Consider the following 6,863-nt stretch of genomic DNA (forward strand, 5'->3'; position numbering starts at 1 on the left):
ACTTTAAAATGAAAGACATAATTTCACAAAACATGCGATTACAGTAAGTGCAATATATGTTGATCTTATTTTTTTGTATTATTTTTTTGTCAGATTTCTTGATTGACAACATATTTTTTACGTTTGGAAGACGTGTTTTTCAACAGACTGTTGGCATTCCAATGGGCACTTGCCGACTTGTTTCTTTATTATTATGAGGCTGACTTGATACAGGAACTTCTTTTAGAAGAAAGATAAGCAGTTATTATATAATATCCTTTAACTTTACTTTCCGCTATATAGATGATTTTTTTCACTAAATAATTAAAAATTTGGTGACTATGTTAAACGCATTTATCCCATCGAACTAGAGATACAGAATACAACAGATACAGTTAAGTTGACCTCGTATCTTGACTTACATCAAGAAATTGACAATGAGGGTCGGTTGAAAACAAAATTTTACGACAAAAGATATGATTTCAGCTTCCCAATTGTGAACTTTTCATTTCTTTGTAGCAACATGTCAGCAGCGCCTGCATACGGAGTATATATCTCCCAATTGATACGATTCCCGGGCTTGTATGATATATTATGAGTTCCTTGATAGAGGGTTACTGCTCACAAGGAAGCTATTAAACCAAGTTTTCCAAATGGTGAATCTGAAATCATCCCTTCGAAATTTTTACGGACGCCATCACAAATTTGTTGACGTTATGGAATAACCGTTTCACAGATGATTTCGGATAGGTTCCTTATCTCTTAACTACCATCCTCTTCCCTTTTCACGAATATGAATATGACCTACCAAATTAGACTATTTACCGGATTTGTAATAACATGATCAACACCACAGGTGCCACATTTGGAGCAGGATCTGCTTACCCTTCCGGTGCACCTGAGATCACCCCCAGTTTTTTGTGGGTTCGTGTTGCTGAGTCTTTAGTTTTCTATGTTGTGTATTGTGTTCTATTATTTGTTTGTTTGACTTTTTCTTTTTAAGCCATGGCGTTGTCAGTTTATTTTCGATCTAATAGTTTGACTGTCCTTCTGGCATGAAAAATATGAAACAATTCAAATTGAGAAATTAAACGGCCTAATTTATATCAAAACCATTTACGAAAAGCAAATATAACAAACCTGAACCAACTATATACAACCACTGATCTAAAGGTTCCTGACTCGAGACATGCGCATAAAGAATGTGGCGGGGTTAAACATGTTTGTGAGTGCTCAACACCCCCCCCCCCCTTTTTCCACCTGGGACAGAGGGTACCAGTACAACATAAGAATAACTATAAAAATCAGTTGAAAAAGGCTTAACTCATTAGATTGATACAAATACACAGAGTGGGCGTGGTCGGGTACTTGTGCATCTCAACATCAAACAGACACTAAGTACTGATCTGAGAGTACTCTCAGTTACTGACAGATATGTTCAATGATTTTTATAGTTTGTTCTTATGTTGAATTATTCTTCCACTGTCCCAGGTTAGAAGGAGGGTTTAGATCCCGCTTACATATTTAACCCCGCCACATTTTTTGTGAAGACTTGACTCATTGTCAATCACACCACATCTTCCTTTTCATATTATAACTAGCGATAACGAATGTTATATACGGGCTCGGTTTACAACATCACCTTAAAATGTAAGATTTGCTATTCCGCTTGAAATAAGTTTTCTACAGATAAAGCTAAACTTACAGACCAAATCTTTGAAAGAGTTTGGAAAAGATTTTTAGTCATGAATTTATGATAATGAAATGCATGATTTACGCTCATTATTACTAGGGATAGTAAGGAAATAATTATATACATTTAAAACAAAAGATTATCAGCATTAAGTTAGAGAGATTACTTTTCCATAAAAAAAATCACTTTAGATTGTTCAACTCGGACAAAAAATGAAAAGTACACATTAATTTTTAGATGATAAAAGTAAAGGTATTTTGGGATCATTTGGTCGATTAAACAGATAACCAATTTTAGGACATTTTACAAGTATGCTTTTCTTCAATCATAGGTCAAATATAGGAATTTTTTACTGTTTTTGTAAATTGTTAGATAGATAACCGAAATTCACTTCATAAGATGACGGTATGTGTTGTTGAGTTTATCAATTGAATGGAATTTATCGGATATTTATTGAGTGTAGCAGTAAACTGTGATTCGTAACAGTAAAGCGCAAGTCTGCTATTAAGGTGGCGTTATTGGTGCCCATATGAATACCTACAATTTGTCGATACCCGATCATAGATCAGACAAGCCGAACATTGATATTTTCTGATTGTCTGCTGTATCTTTAAATTTATGGCTATTTGTTTTTTTGTTTATTCCGGTATGTGCATCAAACATTTCATTAGTTTTCTCGTATGAATTGTCCTGTTTCGTCATATTGGGGCCTTTTCATACTCTTACTTTTTGATATAGATTTTGTTCGTTGTCGCAGGCTGTACGGTTGTAGTGTGCCCTTTGGTCGGGTTGTTGTCTCTTTGACACATTCCCCATTTCCATTCTCAAAGTTATTTTACAATCTTTTACGTCATTTGATTTCTCGCGGAAAGTTATTTTATAAGCAATCATGCTACATCTTTTTTTTTATACATGAAAAGCTTCGATATGACAAACATACTTGCAGGAATCCAATCTATGGTTGGTTCCTGATCTTTGGTAATCATGGCAGAATTCCGATTCTATGTCGGGTTAAAAAGACGTAATTCCATCCAAAACTCTTTGGCAGATTTGTTTAATTCCAAATCTATGGCAAGTTTTGTAATTTCCTCCCTCCTCTGGTTAAAAGGTCACATCTTCCTTTAAACCATCGGCCGATATCATCTTCGCTAGCCAAATGTTACGATCCACTTCCCTCCTTCGTAATCCTTGGCTAGCGAAGATGTCGGCATATTGTTATAGAGGGGAATTAAAGTGGAAAGTATTTCCCTGTGTTTTTGTTTGTAAAAAACTGTGAGCCCCGTTTTATTTTCTTTTTTTTTATTTACATTCTACAAATACAAACAATAAATCTATTTATCGGTCGTCCAACTGTCTATATTAATCTACTCAGCTATTAGTAAAACTCCATATCACGGCTTTGTGACGTCAAATACGTTGACCTGGGTTTAATAACTTTGACCCGGACATATCAGCGACGTCATAATGTTTGAACCGACGTTGATAAGTTTGACCCGAACTTATCAAGTCAACTTCCGGTTGCTGGTGAAACTAAGACAATACAAATACAGCCCGATAAATCGATTATCAGGTTATCGGCAAATTAATATTGTAAAATATCAGCTGCTCGACATAATATGAAGGCTTTTTGGTCTCGTTCGCTGCGCTTACTCGACAAAAAGCTTCATATTATGTCTCGCAGCTGATATTTTACGATATCAACATGAGGACAACCTGATAATCGGTACGAATGGTGTCCAAATCTATGGGTTCTTTCGGCGTTAGCGGCGGCGACGACGCAATATGGCGTTTTTTAATCATATGTTACGCAATTTCAAGATCTGTGTAAGATTTTAGGGAGCTACCATTTGATTTTTATGGGGGGCTAGGATGAAAAATTTTGTCCTGCATTTTATTTAGTTGTAATCTCTGTCCTGCCTTTTTATTTTTCACTCTATTCGGTCCTGCCTTTTTTTTTATTAGTTTATCCTGATTTTTTTTTACCTAAATTGACATCCTGCCTTTTTTTTTGCAAAGTGTCTCATCCTGCCTTTTTTTTTACTCAAAACTCCTGTCCTGCCTATTTTTTTCAAATTTCATCCAAGCCCCCCCCCCCCCCCCCCCCCCTAAAAATCAAATGGTAGCTCCCTTAGAGAAAACAAAAAACTGCCATATTCTGTATTCTGTATCTTCATTTTCTCTGCCAATATAGGCACACCTTCAGTACGAAGTAATAAATCCAATATAAATCCAATCACCAATAGAAATATAATACAGTCTGTACACAATAAAAGTATGTCAATATATTCCTTCGCCAATATCACATATCAAGTCTTATTCACGGAATTTAGAATATATTTACTTTTAATTAATAATAACTAAGTAACAGTCCACACACAACTACTACTTAGCTAAATTTGACTTTCTTAAGTTTTTCTGTCCAGTGTTTAGGAGCTTGTATCTTTGCATATGCAGATTATATATAAGTGTTCTAAAAGCAGGTTCAACATGCAAGCTAATAGAGCTACATAAATCACTAGTTTTGGTGCAAGCACAGAATTTTACAAGATAGTATTGGTTAATTATCACATGGATTAAGTTTATATCCAAACTAATGTTAAATAGTTCATTGCTCACGTATCTATTTTAAAAGCTTTTCTCTGTCCGGTTCAAGATGAATACAAGAGATAAGAAAATGTTCAATCGTTTCGTCTTCTTTATTGCAAATTTTGTAGGTGGCTGATACCTCACATTTGTTGAATTAGGCTCTATTTGATTGCAGTATGTAATTTCCTGTTGCAACTTTTGTTCTTATAGGTATTCTGTTGATGTCCCTGCAGTATGAAGTGCATGTTTGTTGTAAGGATTGGATGGATTGTTTTGATCTTATAGGCACATGCGATGCGTTGCAAGCTTGAATAACCCTCTGAATTTTCATTTATATTTTCTTTCCAGTAAGTATAAATTTTCCTTGTAATCAAATTTTTCCATTGAAATTTTCCAAGAGGGTAAGTAAGGAAATTCTGACAGTCTGGCAGATCATATTTTAGGCCCTTTATTTCTATGAACCAGTTTTTACGTGTTTTTAATTGCAGCTGTCTTTCTGCTACATTCAACTGATGTTTTGTTAGCTCTGGTGATATTTCCAAAAAGTGTTTTTAAAGCTTTAAGGTGGATTTCAGCTTCAATTGGTAACATTCCACTTAGTATGTATATAGCAGGGTCACAGCTGTGTTTTGAGATAAAGAGAGTATTAGTTTAACAATTTTCTTGTGGAATTGGTGGATTGTATCAAAAATGATGCCTGTCGGAAGTAGTATTTCCAAACCATAGGTTAATATAGGCATAACATATGTTTTTAACAGGGCTGCGGTTATAGCTGTTTCAGGATCTAATCCATTCCTCTCATGTAAGCCTGTGCCTATTAGGCTGTATAATGATCCTCTTGCCTTCTTTATGTTTTCATCAACAGTTAATTTTGCCGAGTTTTTCTGACACTTTTGTATACCAATATGTGAGGAGTGATCTACCAATGGCATATGGTTATTGTTTTTATGCCAAAAATTGTCCTCTATTTCAATCGATCTGGATGAGGTGTTTACAGCCTTTACAGGTAATATTACACTTTTTGTTGGTTGTAGAGTGTATCCCTCTCTCCTACTAAAATTGACAGCAATATTTACTAGCGTCTGAAGTTCTATTGGATACTTTGCTATTATAGCAACGTCATCAGCACATGTTGGAGCACAGCAGCTAAGATGCCTATGTGTCCACCCATTCCTGTGTCACATAAAAGGTTTAGTAGAGGGTTTACATACAACTTGTACAGATCAGCACTAATGGTACCACCTTGGCGTACACCCTGTTCTATTTCAAAGACTACTGAAGTTTTATTTCTCCATTTTATACAAGATGTTGCATTTTTGTAGAGCCTATCTATCAATATTATGGATTGATCAGAGATTCCTGTTTGATATAATCTCCTTGTAAGATTTGAATGTACGACCACATCAAATGCCGAGTTAACCATCAAGTAAAGCTATGTATGTTGGTAATTTGAGATCTTTACTTTCACGCTCAAACTCTTCAATAATTAATTCACATAACAGAGGGGTGATGTTATCAGTAAATCCTCTTTGTAATGGATTTTTTTTCTCCAGGATGATAGGGTTTTCCCGTAATTTAATTATCTTTTCAATTATTTTGGAGTATATAGGTCTGACTGTTATTCCTCTATAGTTTTTCGCATATCTTACATCACCCTTATTCTTGAATACAGGAAATAGTGTACTAATTTTCAGAATGTCAGATATACAGCCTAGTTCAAAAGATCCGTTGATAAGTAATTGTAAATAATGTTGCAATTGTTTACCACCATGTATGATATTTTCAGCGTTTACACCAAAGAAGTCGGCAGCAGTTTATTCCTGTTTAGACATGATATTGCTTTTGAAATCTCTTCTTCTGTAATAGGGTTATGCTTGAAACGATCTTTACATATGTCAATTATAATTTTAGCTTATTTTCAATAAGATCTAGATATTAAGTGTCATAATTTTGATTTCAAGTGTTCTTTTTTGAAAGCTTATGAAAGTGTGAACGCCAGCCTTCAATGCGGATATTATCGTTGTGATAGGTATTATCATCTACATGTAATTGATCTATAAATCTAGATAATTTTCCTCTTTGACTTTTTATAATTTTATAAAACATGTTTCTGTCTGAGGTTCTGGCATTAATTAGTTTTTGACGTTCATTTATTCTACGTTTAGATTTGATTTATTTGGCGTTTGTAACGTCCATCGATTTGGATTCCGCCATAGATCTAAGTCCTACATATTTATCTCAGATCTGTACTGGTGTTGTTGTGGGGATGTACAAGGAAACGTATGGTTGGTCAGTGAACTTGGTTTTATGGCTAGTCAAACCTCTCGCTTTTATGGCAATGCTTAAAAAATAATATTGAATGTTTTTATGAGATAAAAATGTGTCACATTTCTCAGATATTTGATCAAATAATTCGTATGTCTTCAATTAATGAATAAATTATCATTGGGTGATACCAGAGACATATAATACAATATGTATTATATGTCTCTGGTGATACGGAGGTGAAAACCGTCATATTAATAATATTTAATGTCCGTTAAACATATAAATGTGTTCTTGCTATATTGGTAGTTAGTGATTGTATCGGGAGATAACTCTTTAC

This window comes from Mytilus edulis, chromosome 3 (assembly GCF_963676685.1).
Source record: "Mytilus edulis chromosome 3, xbMytEdul2.2, whole genome shotgun sequence".
NCBI classification, from domain to species: domain Eukaryota; kingdom Metazoa; phylum Mollusca; class Bivalvia; order Mytilida; family Mytilidae; genus Mytilus; species Mytilus edulis.